The sequence below is a fragment of the Hemitrygon akajei genome, chromosome 9 (assembly GCF_048418815.1).
Source record: "Hemitrygon akajei chromosome 9, sHemAka1.3, whole genome shotgun sequence".
NCBI lineage: Eukaryota > Metazoa > Chordata > Chondrichthyes > Myliobatiformes > Dasyatidae > Hemitrygon > Hemitrygon akajei.
Genome location: NC_133132.1, coordinates 91,992,379 through 92,013,888, shown reverse-complemented (window position 1 = coordinate 92,013,888; position 21,510 = coordinate 91,992,379). Strand labels below are relative to the sequence as shown.

Below are 21,510 nucleotides of genomic sequence, written 5' to 3'. Positions count from 1 at the left end.
AGCAACGAACTCAGCTCTTGTAATAATGTCTCTTCAAAGGTTCAAAGGTCAAATTTAATGTCAGAGAAATGTATACAATATGCATCCTGAAATGCTTTTTCTTCACAAGTGTCCACGAAAACAGAGAAGTGCCCCAAAGAATGAATGACAGTAAAACGTGAGAACCCCACAGTCCCCTCCAGCTACACCCTCCTGTGCATAAGCAGCAGCGTGCAATGATCCCCCCCCACAAAAAAAAACACACATCGGTACTTCTTCATTGTCTTGTGATTTAGCAACCTTCACAAGGCCTCTAAAATTCAGCTTAAAAGATGGCAAGAAATGTTCAGAGTCTTTGAGAGATTATAAGTATGTACCGGTCAGGCTATACAAACATACAACATCCTCGTTCAAGTGAATCCTGGTAAGTTCCCATTGAAGGTCTCTAAGCTCATCGTGGAACACTTTAGATTTCTTGTCATGGGTAGCTGGACAGTTTATTCATACTCTTGATATCTGCCCATTCGAGCTATATATTTGATATCTGGGCTAGGAGGTTGGAATGGTGTTGTAAGACACACACTCAATATTTTAGGAACAGTTGTTTCTCTTCCAGCATTAGATTTCTGAATGTGCCATGAACTATACCTCATTATTCCTCTTTTGCATTATTTATTTATTTGGAACTTTGGGTAAATTTCATGTCTTGTACTGTCATGCTGCCACAAAACAACAAGTTTTGCAAGGTATGTCAATGATCACAAACCTGATTCTTATTCAGGTACAATTAGATGAGGGAGCTTTGCTTTCTTTCACAGTTTCTGAAATCACCATCAGTTTGTTGCCAGTGTAGACATGAAGACAAATTCTTTTCACTCTTCAAGTGCTCAGCAACCACAACTTGACTTGCTGAAGCATCGATTTCTACTGGCACCTTCTTTCCGCCCTATTCTTTACAGACATACAGAACTTCTCAGCAGGATGCTGATTTATTGTGATCAGACTGTACAATCATCCATCTTGGTCTCCAACTTCTCGTTCTTGCATGCAATGTTTTACTTCTTCTCCAAATAGGTTTCCAACTGCCTGGTTTGCATATCCCAAAAATCTTATGAGTTGGTAAATTAATTCTGCTGGTGGTGAATGAATGAATGTTTAGAGTAGTAAATAGGGTCTCAATCAATGGCCCTCTTTTTGTCTTAGATGATATCAAGCTTCTGCAGAGTTGGTACTATACCGTTTCCAGTAAAGTGAAATGAGTCCTATTATTTCTATCTTGTAAATGATAGAAATTTCTTAAAGTGTCGAAAAGTGTCAGTCACCTCAGAATAGTTAGTTTCTGACCTGCTGTTATATTAATGTGGCCAATTATGCTCTGTTTCTAGCCAATAGTGACTCTATCATGTTGATAGTTCAAAACTCAGCAATAGTAATGCCATTGAATGTCAAGGGGAGTTTGGTAGTTGCCTTCTTGTTGAATTTGGTCATTGCCTCCATCTTTGGTGTTATAAAACTGTTACTGCCATTACCAGCCCATGTTTGAAAATGTTCCATGCCTTCCCTAAACATCCAGAATTCCTGCAATTGTGACCATTGACCCTCACCTTTTCTTGAATATGATGGCCAGGAACTCTAAGTATTTCTCCTTTGAAATCTTCTCATTGTTCTCATTGGACTTGCCTTCAACTAGACTCTCCCAGCCTACCTTTGCCAGGTCCTGTTTTATTCTCATGTAATTGGCAATCATCAAGATTAAGATCTTGCTTCTAGTCAATGGCAATTCTAGTAGTAAGTAAAGAGCAAGAGGATAAGACGTGAAAGTATAGGACCTATCAAGTGTGACAGTGGGAAAGTATGTATGGAACCGGAGGAAATAGCAGAGGAACTTAATGAATACTTTACTTCAGTATTCACTATGGAAAAGGTTCTTAGTGATTGTAGTAAGGACTTGCAGCAGACTGAAAAGCTTGTACATGTAGATATTAAGAAAGAGGATGTGCTGGAGCTTTTGGAAAGCATCAAGTTGGATAAGTCACTGGGACCGGATGAGATGTACCCCAGGCTACTGTGGGAGGAAAGGGAGGAGATTGCTGAGCCTCTGATGATGATCTTTGCATCATCAATGGGGACAGGAGAGGTTCCGGAGGACTGGAGGGTTGAGAATGTTGCTCCTTTATTCAAGAGAGGGAGTTGAGATAGCCCAGGAAGTTATAGACCAGTGATTCAGTGGTTGGTAAGTTGATGGAGAAGATCCTGAGAGGCAAGATTTACGAATGTTTGGAGGGGTATAATATGATTAGGAGTAGTCAGCATGGTTTTGTCAAGGGCAGGCCGTGCCTTACGAGCTTGATTGAATTTTTTTGAGGATGTGACTAAACACATTGATGAAGGAAGAGCAGTAAATGTAGTGTATATGGATTTCAGTAAGGCATTTGATAAGGTACCCCATGCAAGGCTTATTGAGAAAGTAAGGAGGCATGGGATCCAAGGGGACATTGCTTTGTGGATCCAGAACTGGCTTGCCAACAGAAGGCAAAGAGTGGTTGTAGACGGGTCATATTCTGCATGGAGGTCGGTCACCAGTGGAGTGCCACTGGGATCTGTTCTGGGACCCCTTCTCTTTGTGATTTTTATAAATGACCTGGCTGGGGAAGTGGAAGGATGGGTTAGTAAGTTTTCTGATGAAAAAGGTTGGAGCTGTTGTGGATAGTGTGGAGGGCTGTCAGAGGTTACAGCAGGACATTGATTGGATGCAAAACTGGGCTGAGAAGTGGCAGATGGCATTCAACCCAGATAAATGTGAAGTGGTGCATTTTGGTAAGTCAAATATGATGGCAGAATATAGTATTAATGGTAAGACTCTTGGCAGTGTGGAGGATCAGAGGAATCTTGGGGTCTGAGTCCATAGGATGTTCAAATCAGCTGCGCAGATTGATTCTGTGGTTAAGATAGCATATGGTGTATTGGCCTTCATCAATTGTGGAATTGAACTTAGGAGCCGAGAGGTAATGTTGCAGCTATATATGACCCTAGTCAGACTCCACTTGGAGTACTGTGCTCAGTTCTGATCACCTCACTACAGGAAGGATGTGGAAACCATAGAAAGGGTGCAGAGGAGATTTACAAGGATGTTGCCTGGATTGGGGAGCATGCCTTATGAGAGTAGTTTGTGTGAACTCGGCCTTTTCTCCTTGGAGTGAAGGAGGATGAGAGGTGACCTGATAAAGGTGTACAAGATGTTAAGGGGCATTGATCATGTGGATAGTCAGAGGCTTTTTCCCAGGGTTGAAATGGTTTCCACAAGAGGACACAGGCTTAAGGTGCTGGGGAGTAGGTGCAGAGGAGATTTCAGGGGTAACTTTTTTACTCAGAAAGTGGTGAATGCGTGGAATGGGCTGCTGGCGACGGTTGTAGGGGCAGATATGATTGGGTCTCTTAAGAGTCTTTTAGATAGGTACATGGAGCTTAGTAAAATAGAGGGCTATAGGTAAGCCTAGTAATTTCTAATGTAGGGACATGTTCAGTACAACTTTGTGGGCCGAAGGGCCTGTATTGTGCTGTAGGTTTTCTATTTTTCTATGTTCTTTTTTCCTGATTCAGTCCTATCTTTGTCAATTGCTACTTTGAATTATTAGGAATTATGATCACTGTCTTCAAACTGTTCCCCACTAATATTCCTTCTACCCACCCAGCTACATTCTCCAAGGCAAGGTCCAGTAATGGTCATATCCCCACTGTCAACAGTACCTTCAATCTCTTTTTGCTGATGATTGAAAGTAATTTGACAAACTGGATTTGTCCTTTTTTTTTGTTAACAAGACACTTTTCCATGTAGCTTAAAAGCTGGTAATGCAAAAACTGTGCTGGAATAGTTTGCCCAGAGGGATAGCCAGTTCTGGAGTGTAAGTCTTCAGCACTATAGTTGGGGTGTTGTCTAGTCCTATATCCAACCTTCTCAAGTGTTTCTTAATATCATGTGGAGTGAATTGAATTGGTTGTAGATGGCTTCTGTGATGGTGCCAATGCTTGTAATTTGAATGGAATCACCATTCAATAATTTTTTAAATTTTATTTGAGAAAATAGTTATATTTTTTTGTTCCTATATGTCAGTTAAATCTATTTTATGTCTTGTTGATAATTTTAAATGTTTTATCAATTTCAACTGTCTGGAAATATCTTTGATCATCAGCCTGATGCGCTAATGCTTGCATGCAAGTCACTGCTGCCAGCACACTGGGTTCCCAGTGGCATGGAGTTAGTGAGACACACAACTCATGCTGAACACAACTCATAACACTCTTATTTTATTCTATTATTTTTTATTTTAATTTTTATAGTCAGAAAACAGGCTTAGAATCCTTGGTACCTGGATAAATGTTTAGGGTCAGCTCTATGGGCAATACTCCAGTGATTGTTATTGATGTGTAAACCTCAGCAATACACTTCACCCAATGAAGAACAACAAAACTAAGGCCTTGTCCTCCCCTATGAATTCCAACAGTTATCACCAGATCAACCAGGAGCAGAAAACCTGGTTGATTTTCACCACTCACCAAAAGGCATGGACGTTATTCAAATCGTATTCACTTTTCAGCTAAGATAGTGAGCTCATAACAGTCTGAATACCAAGTCTATTTGATGCTTTTGCAGCTCATATATTACAGTAACTGGTCATGCAATGCAGTCATTACTGATTCATCAAAGGATTACCAACTTCGACCACTGATTAATTCCTTGGTCTTTCAATTAGATCAGAAATAATAATGAAGAAGGTCTGTTATCTCTGCTAGTGTTTTGTTTCAGTGACATCACTGTATTCTGTTTAAATTTTCTGACAAATTGAGTTGCTATTGAATTTACCCTGGCAGATTATACAATGTTAATAATTTATTTAGTTTGATACTCATTTTCATAGAAACATAGAAAATAGGTGCAGGAGTAGGCCATTCGGCCCTTCGAGCCTGCACCGCCATTCAGTATGATCATGGCTGATCATCCAACTCAGAACCCTGTACCTGCTTTCTCTCCATATCCCCTGATCCCTTTAGCTACAAGGGCCATATCTAACTTCCTCTTAAATATAGCCAATGAACCGGCCTCAACTGTTTCCTGGGGCAGAGAATTCCACAGATTCACCACTCTCTGTGTGAAGAAGTTTTCCTCATCTCGGTCCTAAAAGGCTTCCCCTTTATCCTTAAACTGTGACCCCTCGTTCTGGACTTTCCCAACATCGGAAACAATCTTCCTGCATCTAGCCTGTCCAATCCCTTTAGAATTTTATACGTTTCAATAAGATCCCCCTTCAATCTTCTAAATTTCAGTGAGTGTAAGCCTAGTCGATCCAGTCTTTCTTCATATGAAAGTCCTGCCATCCGAGGAATCACTTTGGTGAACCTTCTCTGTACTCCCTCTATGGCAAGAATGTCTTTCTTCAGATTAGAGGACCAAAACTGCACACAGTATTCTAGGTGCGGTCTCACCAAGGCCTTGTACAACTGCAGTAGAACCTCACTGTCATTTTACAGTGCACACAAAGCCTAATATTCTTTCTGAAGACTTAAATTGCATAAATCCCGTATGTGCCACCCTTTTTTACAAATTAAGGTTTTGAACAATGACTCGTATTAAAGTTCTGATAACAATTATCTGAAACATCTCCAAGTACTATATGGACAATAACTTTATATTATTGCTGTTACTTAAGTAAAGAATATCCAAATAAACCAGGGACTTGCAAGGAAGAAAAACACCAAAACGCCAGCTATTATACTTTTTCCATTTCCAGATCTCAATTGCTCTTCCATTGTTGTTATGACCACAGTCATAATCATGAATACATCACCATCTCAATCATGGTTAAATCAGAAGAAGTATTGTCTTTGCAGTAGAGCTCTGTCCCCAATAATAATCTCCTTCATTCCAGCAAGATCATATTTTTGATTGTATAGTTTGGCAATGCTTTGATTCTACTTCCACTTCCTGTCTGATGTCTGATTAAAAGCCTTGTGACTATCATAGATTAACATTGTCCTTCTGAGAGATGGATATTGAAATAGATAGAGTTTCTTGAGGGTTATGTTAATATATTAGCTGTACCAGTTTTGTAATGCAAGAGACTCACAAATTATATATGCTTGTTTTATCATATGATATTAACATGATCGTCACTCATGATCCTGCGCTGCATAGAAAACACAATCAGACAGAACACGATAAAAAACAAAAAATATAACTACGTAATGTTAACTTATATACAGTATATAGTCTGAGTGTATGTACAGAAAGTGAAGCTAGGTGCAGGAGTATCTGTAAATAAGGTGACTGGCAGGAAATGATAAAATTGTAGTGGAGGGTGGGTTCAGCATACTAACTTGTGGGAAGTAACTGCTTTTGTATAGCCTCTTCCCTGATGAGTGTGGGTCAAACAGTCCACGAGCAGGATGGATGGGATCCTTCCTAATATTGCTTATTGCTGGCATTTTTTTCTAACACCTTTCTGTATATATGTCCTTGAGCATTGTTTTTTTATAAGTTAAAGAGAATCTGTCTGAAGCCCTGTACCAGATTCTGTGGTCTGGGTCCACTCAGGCAGCTCCTTTAAGTTATACCACAGAGCAAGCCTGTTTTAAAAGCCTTCTACACTACTGACCTGTCACGGAAAGTCACTGAAGTAATGTTAAGACCTGCCTTGCCTGCATTAGAAGCCGGAGAGCATGTCCTGGTCCATGCACTTTCCCACATTACTGAATCAGATGCAATACTGACACAGAAGAGACCTGCAGAATTCAAGCAGTATGCTTCACGAATAGCCAACAAAATAAATTCTGATGCACATCAATATTACAACACAAAACAGAATTTCTAAGCTGGAGTCTTTTCAATGGAGTGGGAAAGTTACCAGAAACATAGAACATGGAATATCAGTTCCAGATAGCTACCGGTTGGCAAATTACTGCTTGCATCCTTTTAGCTGAGTTGTTATGAAAGAAGATGAGCAACATGAATATAAGTATGAATCTTGAAAAAATTTGTGAGGATGTTCTGCATACTCAGCTTAATATTTCAGTTAATTAAGTCAAACTTCGATTAACAGCATTTGAGGTATTTCTGTCTTGTCCCCAGGGGTAAAGATATGACATTGACCTCAATATGATCAAATGAAAATATCCGCACAGGAATATCAATGCTTTACTTCCCATTAAACTATTTTTGAAGTGAAATCAGGATAGAAGTTTGTGATGATGCTCTGGAATTTACTTAGAAATACCATTTCAAAATACTGCTTTCAGTGCCTACTGTGCACACACAGTTGATAGGAAATCACCTCAAATATATTCAAGGAGAAGATGTAAATTAGAAAATGAGGAGACAGCTAAAGGCATCGAGGTTAAGGTCTAATGAAGGAGGAGGGTTCTAGCAAAAGTGTGAAGGAAAGGTGAAAGGAAACAAGAACACAATTAAATTGCCATAGAGCTCATTATTTGGTAAAAATGATTCCGATTAAAGGATGAGATTTGAGAAGTAATAAAGGGAAGATTTCCTCTAACAAATGAAAAATGGCAAAATAATTTGGTATTTCACACAATATCTGTGGGATTTCATAAAAAACACCTATGTGAGTAGTTTAAGACATATTCTTAACTAAAAAAGAAGACTGATGCACTAACCTCTTGAGATGAACAGGGCTTGGGAGTACAGTAAGTAGTATTTCTGCAGTGCGAGGGAAATACATCAGTTAGACAGTAGAGGTTGGATGGGGAGTTGTACCATGCACTAAGAAATCAGTAGCCACTCATTCTGTGCCAAGTGCAATGAAGCCTGACTTTATATCCAGTAATTTTCTGTTTAATCATTTGTCATGTCTTTAATAAAAAGTAATTGATATCCAGTGATCCAGAGAAAGTGAATTGGTAGAAGTGCCAGCTTTCAATGACTGGAAGGAACCATATTCAGAAGTTGAAGGTCAGGCAGTACTCCGTGCTGCTCAGTTCCACATTTCCAGCTATTGGAATAGACAGCCTCCGCATTGATTAACTAAAGGAAAATGCTCGAGAGGTTGGGTCAAAATTGAACAAATGTGCTCTAGTTCAATACTGTATGGAGATAAGATGCCTTTGCTATTTAATTGTATCTGATGAATTCTCCATTTATTTAACAGTTAAGAGGCTGCAAAGTCTCAAAGGATATTAAAGTTAAAAAAAATCTTTGAATTGATGCAAGATAACATCGAATGAATAAGACAGTACATTTATCTTGCTTAAAACATTTTAAAAACTATCAAAGCTGGAATCTGAAATAAAAGGTGAAAATGCTGAAAACACTCAGCAGTTGCACCTGTGGAAACATAAAAAGGATAAATGTTTCAGGTCCAAAGTCCTTTGTCAGGACTGACTAGTGGGCTGGAAGATGGGGACCAGTAGAGTTCTTGTCATTTCTCAATCCAGGAGGAGACATGATGAGTGCAAAAGTCTGGGAAATAGACAAGATATGGTCAAGGTTCTGACCACAATGGTAGAGGGCAAACCACAGTTCAGGATGAAGGAAGAGGCTCATGTCCAGAATGCCTCATTGTTCAAGCAAATGAAAGTGGAGAACAGGAACTGGGAGAACAGATTAGTGACCTGACAGAATGCAAGATGAAAGGAAGAAAAATCAAGATTGCTACAGGAGATAGGATTTGGTCTTGATGTTTGTTAGCTTAGCAGTTCAGAGATGCACTATGTGCGGATGGGAGCAATATGGAAATAGTCAACGCTGAGTATTGGATGAAGGAGCAACAACTCGTTAATGTAATTGACACAGACTTGGGTGAGTGGCCCTAATGCTGAAAGAAAAGCTGATCCCCACATCCCATGGAAAAGACAGGCGTTGCTTAGACCATGCAAGTGCAAATGGAGAAACTAAGTGAAGCTGAAGTTGAGAAGATTAGTGTGGTGACAGATTCAGCCAGGGAATTGAGTATGTTGGTGGAGAGGAGCTCTTGTGGTGTTTGCTCGTGGAAGGAGCAAAGAGGCCTCAGACTCTCGTGATGTAGGATAGAGATGTAGAGGGATTGTATGTCTATGGTGGGTGGATGAACTTGTTCTGATGAAGGGTCTTGGACCAGAAACATTATTCTGGCATTTTATTGTTTTTAGTTTATATACTGTATGTTGTTTAATTGGCAGTTATCAAGAATGGAAAACTAATTCAAGGAATCAACAATTTATTATAATACGTGCAGGGTAGATTTCACCCTGGATAAGCCATTCTGTTTTGGTTGTCAAAAACAAGGAATGCATCCTTTGAAGCAAGGAAAACAGTCAGATGATCCCTGATTGTATATCAGGACAACTCAAAATTAAAAATGAGGCAATCAGGATTATCTTAAAATGTGATATACATAAAAAGGCCTCTTTGCCACTTGCCACACAGTGAGTTCGTTTAAAAAAAACACGTTCCGAATAAACCCAGCCCCATCGTTATTAAGTTTCACTTGGGATAATCAGTGAAAATGACTTGGAATTGAATCATGATAGTGTAATTATATTGGAGAACATAATCACATCACAACAAGGCATTTAGTTTTCATGTAGACATGATGAGAAATGTTTGTGCCACAGTGGACAACGGAGTCATATATCTTACAACACAGGAGATCATTTGAGTCATCATGCCAGTCTGGCTCTTTCTCATAGCCCTATAAAATATCTTCTGTTTCAACACAGATCCAATTCCCATTTTAAATTTACAACTTAATCTGCTTTCATCTGGCTTTTTGGCAGCGCACTCTATATCATAATTATATGCTGCATATAAAAAAAATCTCATCTCTTCTTAGCAACAACTCCTCAATCTAACTCTTAGCCAATTATCTTTTAAAAAGAACCTGTCCTTTAGTTCACAGCGATCTTCCAGCTAAGACTATTTCTCTTTGTTTACTGTCAAAAATGTTCATACTATGAAAACTTCTACTAAATCCTCCTTAAGCTTATTGCTATAAGGAGAACTGCTCAAACTCCTACAGTTTCTCTTCATCCAGAAGTCCCTAATACTAGTAACCAAACAGGTGAATCTGCTTGGTATCCCTGACACAGCCAAGTGATACTTTTGATGTATTTATTGACAGCATTTTACTGTCTATCGTTAATTGCCTTGGCACAGAGGAGGTAATTAAAAATCAGGCATACTGATGGATGTGGATACAAATTTTGCCAGATTGGGCAAGAATGACTGATTATTTTTCCATTGAACCAGCATAAAATACCCACAACTTACTAACCCCATACATCTTTGGAATGTGGCAGGAAACCAGAGAACCCAGAGAAAATTCATGCTGTCATGGAGAGAAGTTAAAAGTTCCTTACCGACAGTGGCAGGAATTAAATCCCAATCTCTGGCGCTGAATTCAATTCCTCAACTGCCAACTGGAATTTCAACTCAAGCTGCTCAGAGGTCCAGACTTCTGGCTGCTGTCCTAATGTGAGGAAGAAACCCCAAGTTCAATCATATCCACTACCATTTAAAGACCAGAAGTACGGGAAGATTTCTTTGGAAAACCATTCATAAAGCATGCCATTTGAAACCTGTGATTTTCTCCTGGGTCAGTCACGTACATGACAAACAGAGAAAGACCCATGGACAAAGCAAGCAACACACTTTTGAGCATCTCTGAGCAATTCAGTGATGTTCCCAATAGATTGTACAAGCCACTTGTAGTCTTCAAAGCATGAGTGGAGCCCTGTTTCAGTGTAATTGCCTGAAGAGATCTACAAACACAGAAACACAGAAAATCTACAGCCCAATACAGGCCCTTTGGCCCACAAAACTATGCCGAACATGTCCTTACCTTAGAATTACCTAGGCTTACCCATAGCCCTCTATTTTTCTAAGCTCCATGTACCTATCCAGGAGTCTCTTAGAAGACCCTATCGTTTCCACCTTCGCCCGCAACCCATTCCATTCACTCACCACTCTGTGTAAAAAAACTTACCCCTGACATCTCCTCTGTACCTACTTCCGAGCACCTTAAAACTGTGCCCTCTCATGTGCCTTTTCAGCCCTGGGAAAAGCATCTGACTATCCACACAATCAATGCCTCTTATTATCTTGTACACCTCTATCAGGTCACCTCTCATCCTTCATCGCTCCAAGGAGAAAAGGCCGAGTTCACCCAACCTATTCTCATAAGTCATGCTCCCCAATCAGGGTGACATCCTTGTAAATCTCCTCTGCACTCTTTCTATGGTTTGTACATTTTTCCTGTAGTGAGGTGACCAGAACTGAGTACGGTACTCCAAGTGGGATCTGGTCAGGGTCCTATATAGCAGTAACATTACCACTCGGCTCTTAAACTCAATCCCATGGTTGATGAAGACCAATGCACCGTATGCCTTCTTAATCATGTTTTAGGTTAAAAAAAAAGCAGATGTTCACTCCATGCCTTTCATTCTCTCTGTTTGCCTCAAAATATCCTTAAGAGCAGAAAGCAATTCCAAGTGAAGTTAGAGACTGAATCGAATGTGCGTCAGCTTCGGCAAGGTTTACAGGCCATCACTTCCAACAAGGTGATTACTAACATCAAGAATGGCTGTAATGCTTCACTCCCAGATGACTTCAACACCTTTTATGCATGCTTGAAAGGGAAGATGAAACCAATCCTTTGTGAATCCCTGCAGCATCTGGCAACCTTGTGACCTCTGTCTCAGAGGCCAACGTCAGAGCATCTTTCAAGAGGGTGAACCCTCACAAAGAGTTAGGCCCTGATGGTATAGCTGGTCGGGCACTGAAAACCTGTGCCAACCAACTGGTGGGGAGGGTGCGATGACATTCTCTTATCTCTTACAGTGCACTCAGAGTTTCCCATCTGTTTCAAAAAGGGCATCAATCATACTGGTGCCCAAGAAGAGCAGGGTGAGCTGCTTCGACAAGCTGCATTGCACTGCTACCAGAACATAACGCATTTCACAACCTATTTCTGATTCTGATTATATAACTTCTTTAGTGCCAATGAACTAAAAACCGAAGAATGCTTCCAGAGCATGACTTTCCATCCAAAATAAACACACAGATTTTAGCAGTAGGTCTTTCTGTGAGTGGGTAGAATGCCAGGGAAAATTTGGGCTGTGCTGTGACATCCAATGTGTTACTCAGTTCCTGAGGCAGCCCATGAAGACAGCACATGCAAACCAAAAGATCAGGAGATACAGCAAACTTGAGAAGCAGAATCAGGTTGATTATCACCGACAAGTGTAATGAAATTTGTTGCTTTGCAGCAGCAATACAGTACAAAAGAGAGCAAAAACAGGTTTATAGGTTCACTGTTCATTCAGAAACCTGATAGCGGAAGGGAAAAGCTGTTCCAAAATTAAGAACAGTTGGTCAGGCAACATCTGGTCCTCTTTCTGTAAGAGCTGCCTGGCATGTGGAGCATTTCCACTGTCTTCTGTTCTTGTTCATGAAGATGGATGGACAGGGAGTTCCTATTATTTATTTGTTTAGAGATGCAGCACAGAATAGATGGTTCTGGCCCAGCAATACAGCTATTTCTAACCGAATCACAGGACAATTTACAATAACCAATTAACGTCCTAACTGCTACATCTTTGAACTGTGGGAAGAAACTGGAGCAGCCGGAGGATACTCACGTGTTCATGGAGAGAACGTACAAACTCCTAACAGGATGCCAGAACCAAACTTGAACTCCAACGCCCTAAGCTGTATTAATGCCATGCTAACTGGTACTCTACCCTGAAGTCCTATTCGAGTTTGAGATTATACCCCTAAGAAAATGCTTTAAGAAGCATGGGGAGAGGGTAATAGGAGTACCAAATTAAAGAATTGAACCTTAAATTGGCAAAAAGCTACAATAAACCAGGTCAAATGTGAAGGGTGTAATGTTTGAGGGATTATTGTGTTAGAAATGCTAAAAAGAACAAGAGATTCAATCATGAATGCATGTGTTTTCACATGCTATGGGATTAAACTGCTCTGCAACATCAATAGCCAACCACAATCAGGGCATTCTCCTGTGCAAATACATACTGAAACTCCAGCATTGAGTGCTTCTAAGTATGTATTGCATATACAGACAAAAAGATCCTGGGCGTACAGGAGTACAAGGGCGTACAAGGCATATTTGATACTGCAGCCGCCAAATTGAACTACAGAAACTGATGCCAATTTTGACATTCTCAACTCCAAAATTAGGCCCACAAATTTAAATAAAGTCAATTACAAATGTATGGGGGTAAATTGATTAAGGAGAATTGATAAGTTAGATGAAGAAATATGATATTAGATAAGCAAATGCGCGGTTCAAAGTAAATATTTCAAAGTTACTTTTCAATAAAACATTAATAAATCACAGGACAACTATTCCAAATATATTCATTTATTTAGCTATAGAGCATAGAGTAGACCTTTATGGCCCTTCAAGCCATGCCATCCCAGCAACCCTAACCTAATCATGGGACAATTTACAATGGCCAATTACCCTACCCAGTAAGTCTTTGGACTGAGGGAGGAAACCAGAGAAAGCCCACAGACTCCACAGAGGGGGATGTATAGAGGCTCCTTACAGAGCAGTACGAAACTGAACGCTAAGTATGTAACCACTCTGAGCTGTAACAACGTCATGCTAACCTCTACACCACCATGACACCTGAATAAAAGAGGACAACACTTAAGTAAGCGGAAATTAAGTTGATAATGTTGTGAGGTAAGTCCATGGAATGAGAAGATGGTCTAATAAACAGCAAAGGATGTCCAAATACTGATACAGAGAAAATGATAAATAAATTAGCAGGTAATAAGTTTTTATAATTAACCAAAAAGAAGAAGCCTTAGAGTCTAGGAAGGAAAAATTGTGAAAATTATGAAAATTAATAAGCCCATAAAACACAAGAGTAGAATTAGTTGTTTCAGCCCATCAAATCTGCTCCATCATTTGATCATGGCTGATTTATTATTCACTCAATCTCATTTTCCTGTCTTCTCACCGTAACCTTTAACAACTTTGCTATTCCAGAACCTATCAATCTCCACTTTAGATATACCACTCACCACTCTCTGGCTAAAGATACTCCGTCTCCTCTCTGTTCTGAAGGGACTTCCCTTTATTCTGAGTCTGTGCCCTCAGCTTTATTGTTGTGAGGTTAGCTCAGCTTCCATAATAGCTCAGATATCCGATCAATACTCTGCCCTCTTTAACAGCGATGGGAGTGGGGCTGTCACAAAGCACTTGGACACTCACACCAGGATCCCACTCAGCCACCAGGATCTCCAAGCAATTGCAGGGCCTTCAACTCATGCTTGCCTAAATGTCGTTGTTCAGCGAGAGTCATCTCATGGCATCCAGCAGTGGTCATTGTTGAACAGTACTGCTTTAGGAGCTTCTACTAATGTAAATACATACAAGGTTCAAATACAGCTCCAGAAATGATCAAAGTTCAAAGTAAATTTATTATCAAAGTACATACATATCACCATATAGAATCCTGAGATTCATTATGTTCTGGGCATACTCAATAAATCTAATAAACTTAATAGAATCAATAAAAGAGTACTCCAATTGGGCATATAACTAGTGTGTAAACAACAATGATTTGTGCAAATACAAAAAGAAAGAATAATAATAATAATAATAATAATAATAATAATAATAATAATAATAATAATAATAAACAAATAAGCAATAAATATCAAGAAGAAGAAGAGATGAAAAATCCTTGAAAGTGAGTCCGTCGGTGGTGGGAATATTTCAATGACAGGGCAGGTGAAGTTGAGTGAAGTTAACCCCTCTGGATCAAGAGCCTGATGGTTGAGGGATAATAACTGTTCCTAAACCTGGTGGAGTGAGTCCTGTGGCTCCTGTACCTTATTCCTGATGGCAGCATCGAGAAAAGAGTATGACTTGGGTGGTACAGGTTTGAAAGTAATTTTCCAGTTAGCAGGGTAAATTCTTTTAAAGCATCTGTCCATGTGGAAAGGTCAACTGGCTGCAGGTAGAATCAGACAATTAAACAGAAATATTTGTTCAATGCAAAATAAAAGAATAACATCTGGTAAGAAGAGCTATTACATTATCTAATTTACTGGAAATGATATCACTGCTTATTTGGCTTATCCCAAACTTGCTTTATATCAGTATTTATTAGTCAGTGAATGAAATAATGCAAATTGATTTTTAGAATAAAAGCAGTAGCAAGGACAAGAGAGAGAATTTTAAAGATAAGTATGAAGAAGGCAAGGGGCTATTGCCATCAGCAAAGACGAAGACACTGGGATCTTTCTGCATAAAAGCAAAAGCTTTAAAATTAAGAAGTCCATGAATTGGATGCAGCTTTACAATGGGAAGTCCAGGAACATGGTGCACTTAATGGAAATATGGATAAACATTTGAGGAGAAAGGAATAGAACACACCACCAAAGTTAAAGGGAGAAGTGTGGGGGGGGGGGAGATTTGTGTGGAGGTAGACCTGTCTGAGCAAATGTCTTGTTTGTACAGTGTAAAGTGAGTAATGTAAGATGGGATATTATCTATTGGACATTGTATGAGCAGGTATTTGTATATCCTAGCAATTATAATAATTTATGGTTTTATAATTCAACTTCTGTATTTATAATTCAACTTCATTACCATGCAAAAACACAACTGCAACTGAGCAAATATGAATACATCTTCAACTATCGCTTTGCACTCCCTGCCTGTTTAAAAGCAATATTGCTACTGTATGTAGCACAGTAGTGTAGTGGTTAGCACACTATTACAGCACCAGTGACTCAGGTTCAGTTCTGCCACCATCTGTAAGGAGTCTGTATGTTCTCCCTGTGACCACGTAGATTTCTTCTGAGTGCTCCAGGTTGCTCCCACATTCCAAAGAGTCAGGGTTAGTACCTTAGTTGATCATGTGGGTGCAGTTGGGTGGTCTGGGCTCATTGGGCTGGAAGGGCCTGATACTCTGCTATATTTCTGAGAAAAATAATTTTTTAAAATGCCATTTCTTTTTGCAGATGCGGAGTGGTCAGGAATGTATCTAGCTTAACACTGACTTACATAGATCACACATCATACAAAAGTGCATGATATACTACATCACTGACTGAGCTACAAGCTGTTGATGGTGGTTGATTTTCATGTAGTTGGCCTTAGAGTGAGCAGTAGTGCCAAAAAGAACTGCATTTACTGTATATAGTGCCTTTTAAGGCATTAAAATATTGCAATGTACTTCATAGCCAACAAAATACTTCTAAAGCAGTACTCTAGTATCATGAGAATTACTACACAATATTTTAAAAATTGCATAGTGATTCCTATTAACGAGGAATAACTTATTAGGCTGCAAGGCAAAATTTCTAAGCCCTATTTCAAAATAATGGCATGGTGCACAGAGGAAGGTAGGAACTCGTGTGACAGCTCATGACAAACATTTTCCTCAGCTTGGGATTAGAATGGGAGTCGAGAAATGGGCTCCCTTATGGAGCAGCCATCTTGACTTAGCAGACTGACTACTAAAATCCATACAATGTATTGCATGTGACCATGCTGCCCTCAAGTTAGGGAAGAATGAAGTAAAAGAGTCCTATGACTAGTATCCTTACTGAATATATGTAATTTACTGATATTGAATTACAACAGCACAAGTTATCATGATTGCTGAAATGTGCAGATCAAATTCCGTATCAGAGTCAGGTTTATTGTCACAAACATGATTGTTTCATTTGTTGTTTTATGGCAACAGTACAGTAAAGGCATAACAAAATACTGTAACTTAAAGAGGAACAGGGAGGTTGTGTTCATGAGTTCACAGACCATTCAGAAATCTAACGGCAGAGGGGAAGAAGCTGTTAGTAAGCCATTGAGAGAAGGTCTTCAAGTTCTTGTCCCTCCTACCTGATGGTAGTAAAGAGAAGATGGAATGTCTAGGATGGCGAGGGACCTTAATGATGGATGACGCCTTCTTGAATCACTGCCTTTTGAAGGTGCCTTCAATGGTGGCAGGCTTGTGCCCATGATGCCCAAGTCTACAACCCTCTGAATCCTCTTACAATCTTGTACACTGATGCCCCCCATACCAAGAAGTAATGCAAACAATCAGAATGGTCTCCATAGTACATCTGTAGAAATTTGCTAGAGTATGTGGTGACATACTAGATCTCCCCAATCTCATAATGAAATAGACCAATTGGCCTGTCTTCATTGTTCTGGCATCAATAGGATGGGTCCAGGATAGGCTCTTTGAGACGCTGGTGCCCTGGAACTTGAAATTGCTCACCTTTTCCACTGCTGACCACCCAATAAAGATTGGAGCGTGTTCTTATGAATTTTCCTTCCTGAAATTCACAATCTGTGCGCATATCCCATCTTACATTACTCACTACACACGGAAAGGCAAAAAGAATGACGCTGTGCAGTAGTCTAACAGCACTTTCTGCCTGGACATAACTGGGTGATGTGTCTGACTCCGACTCAGGATATTACTTGTTGCTAGGTTAAAAGGGAAGAAAATGGATCTTTTGCCAAGTTTGTGAGAAGCTGGCTCTAACAGCTGCTAATTTACAACCATTGGAATGATGCAAGATCTTTATTTGCACAGATAATTGCATTGATTGCAAGGTCAGAATTTGCAGTCTGTCTTTAAATAATCTTGAGCTGATGATGGTGAGCTGGTGCAATCCATGTGAAGAGAATGCTGCTGTGGTTTCCTTAAAACCATTTCCCATTTTTCCACTTGTACATCTTGTACAAGTGCTTTCATTGTGTGTTGCTTGCTTATGATGCTGATCTCAGACAGGTAGGAGAAGGTCCAAGTTCTTTCCTTTCAGCACCTTAGGGATGTAGAGATAAATGTCACAGCAGAAGATGGTTTGCACAACCCCAGGCACGACTGTGATCTGATCAGCCTTTCTGCCTGGTCACACTAGATCCAGTTGTGGAGCAAATGGTAAAGCTCCAGGAATTTATCCCAGGGACAAGAACATGATGCACACAGATTAGTTGGCCCACTCCTACAGAGGTGAATGAGAACAAGTTCCACAGGCCAGGTCAGCTGCCCAACCCACATAGAAAGAACCAGTCATCCATTACCTGCAAACTAAAAACAGAAAGTGCGGGTGAAGCAGGAAGAGAAACAACCAGCGATGATAACAATGACACACCATCATTTGAGTCTTTCTGCTCACAACCACAAGCTAAAATACCAAGAGGACACATAAAGCAATCAGGCACTGGTGGCAGCTCTTTGTGAGAGAGGGAAAACAGAATGCAAGTGCCAGATTGCTGGAAGCCAGCACTCTATACTTGTTCAACTATGGTGGAAATGAATCAGGATCTTGACTGATGGTGGTTGCTGGAGATGCATAGAACACCACAGCACAGTGCAGGTCTTTTGGCCTACAAAGTTGTGATGACCTTATAATCTACTCCAAGATCAATCTAACCTATCCCTCCATTTTTCTATCATCTATATGCCTATCTAAGAGTTTTCTTCATGTCTCTAAAGAATCTGCCTCTACCACTGCCACTGACAGGGTGTTCCATGCACCCATCAGTCTCTGAGTCAAAAGCTTACCTCTAGCATTACCATGATACTTTCCTCCAATCACCTTAAAATGATACTGCATCAAATGAGGCACTTCAGCCTTAGTAAAAAGTCTCTACCTATCCACTCAACCTATGCCTCATATCATTTTGTATAACGCTATCAAGTCACCATTCATCCTCCTTCGCTCCAATGAGAAACGCGCTAGCTTTCTCAGTCTATCCTCATAAGACATGCTCTCTAAAGAGGGTTCAGAGGAGATTCAGCAGTATGTTGACTGGATTAAAACTCCCACATCCTCCCTATAATGAGATGACCAGAAATGAACACAATATTCAAAGTGTAGTCTAACCAAGGTATTATTGCTCTGCAACATTACCTTGTGACTCCTGAACTCCCTCCCCTGTCTAATGAAGGCCAATACAGCATATACCTTCTTAACAACCCTGTCAATTTGAGTGGGAGGCTTGAGGGATCTATAGATATGGACTCCAAGATCCTTCTGTCCCTCCACACTGCTAAGAAGCCTCTCATTAACCCTGTACTCTGTCTTCAAACTTATCCAAATACAAATACTTTATTGTCACCAAACAATTGATACTAGAGCATACAATCATCACAGTGATATTTGTTTCTGCACTTCGTGCTCCCTGAAGTACAAATCCAAGTAAGTATAATAAAAATTTAAATTATAAATCATAATTAGAAAATAGAAAATGGAAAGTAAGGTAGTGCAAGTCAGGTCCAGATATTTGGAAGGTACGGCCCAGATCCGGGTCAGGATCTGTTCAGCAGTCTTATCACAGTTGGAAAGAATCTGTTCCCAAATCTGGCCATACGAATCTTCATGCTCCTGAACCTTCTCCTGGAAGGAAGTGGGACAAAAAGTGTGTTGGCTGGGTGGGACTTATTCATGATTATCCTGGCAGCACTGCTCCAACAGCGTGTGGTGTAAAGTGAGTCCAAGGATGGAAGATTGGTTTTTGTGATGTGCTAGGCTAGGTTCACGATCTTCTGCAGCTTCTTCCGGTCTTGGACAGGACAACTTCCATACCAGGTTGTGATGCACCCTAGAAGAATGCTTTCTATGGTGCACCTATAAAAATTAGTGAGGGTTTTAGGGGACAGGCCAAATTTCTTCAGCTTTCTCAGGAAGTAAGGGTGCTGGTGGACCTTCTTGGCAGTGGTTAGACCAAGTCAGGTCATTTGTGATATTCACCCCAAGGAACTTAAAGCTTTTGACCTGTTCCACCTGCGCACCACCGATGTAGATCAGGTCGTGCAGTCCGCTACTCCTTCTGAAGTCAACAACCAATTCCTTTGTCTTGCTGATGTTGAGGAATAGGTTATTGTCTTCGCACCATGCCACCAGGTTCTTGATTTCTTCTCTGTACTCAGACGCATCATTACCCAAGATGCAGCCTACAATTGTGGTGTCATCAGCAAACTTATACATTGAGTTCGCTGGAAACTTGGCTGCACAATCATGGGTGTACAGTGAGTACAGCAAGGGGCTGAGTACACAGCCTTGTGGGGCACAGGTGCTCAGAGTGATTGTAGAGGTGAGCTTGTCCCCTATTTTTACAGCCTGGGTCCTGTCTGTGAGGAAGTTGAAGATCCAGCTGCAGATCTGAGTGCTAAGACCCAGGTTCCGGAGTTTAGGAATCAGTTTATTTGGAATGATGGAATTAAAGGCAGAGCTGTAGTCGATGAAAAGGAGCCTTACATATGTGTCTTTATTCTACAGGTGTTCACCGTCTTCCTCGGTGACAATGAATCTTGATATCACCAGGTCCGGTTCATCCAGAGGGGGCGGGACACTCCTCTTCTGTTTGAATCTTGCATAGAATACGTTAAGTTCATCAGGAAGAGAAGCGCTACAGTTATTGATATTCCCAGCCTTTTCTTTGCACCCAGTGATTTTATTTAGACCCTGCCATAGTCTACTGGCATCCTTCTGGTTAGCCTGGGCTTCCAACTTGGCTCGATATTGCCTCTTGGTGCCCTTAATCGCTTTCCAGATTTCACGCCTGGATTCCATGTAGCAACTGGTATCCCTGGACCTAAAAGCCGCAGCTCTAGCCTTCAAAAGGGGCTGGACCTCATAATTCATCCAAGGCTTCCGGTTAGGGAATACCCAGATCGTCTTGCGAGACACACAGTCCTCTGTACGTTTCCAGATAATGTCCATGACAGCTGAGGCATACTCATCGAGGTTAGCTGCCGAGTCCTTGAATAATAACCAGTCCACTGATTCAAAGCAGTCACAGAGGACCTCATCCATTTCCTCTGTCCAACACAACACCACTTTTGACACCATGACCTCCCGCTTCAGTTTCTGTTTGTAAGCTGGGAGGAGGAGTACGGCCTGATGGTCCGATTTTCCGAAGTGAGTGTAATCTATTCAAAATTAATGACTTCACACTTTTCCAAAGCTGAATTCCATCTTCCACTTCTCAGCTCATCTCAACATCTTGTCAATACTTTTTGTAAACTACGGAAAACTTTTACATTTTCCACAAATCCCCCAAACTTACCAAGTCACCCTTTCACTCCCTCATCCAAGTAATTGATAAAAGCCATGAAGACCAGGGGTCCAGAACAGATCCCTGTGAAACACCATTGGTTGCTGATCTCTAGGCAGAATACATTCTATCTAAAACCAGTCCCTACTTTCTATGGCAAAACCAACTCCGGATCCACGCAGCTAAGTCATGCCTCTTGACTTTCTGAATGTGCCTACCATGGGGAAATTTATCAAACCCTTATTAAAATACATGCACTACTCTACCTATATTAACATGCTTTGTTACATCCTCAAAGAATTCAGTCAGTCTTGTAAAGCATGATCTACCACCCACAAACCCATGCTGACAATCCCTAATTGGACCATACCTCTAATTAGAAAAGGATAGAAAACTTGATAGAAGAGGCTGTGGAATTCATTGCCACAGGTGGCTGTGGAGGCCAAGTCAGTGGTTATAATAAAGGCAGGAGTTGATAGACTCT

General features: G+C 40.5%; 1 protein-coding gene across 1 annotated transcript in view; it reads right to left on the bottom strand.

Annotated features, from left to right (window-relative positions):
- Positions 1–21,510, bottom strand: part of eys (eyes shut homolog) — a 1,854,977-nt gene that overhangs the window by 1,580,167 nt on the left and 253,300 nt on the right. The gene's annotated exons all lie outside the window — the stretch shown is intronic.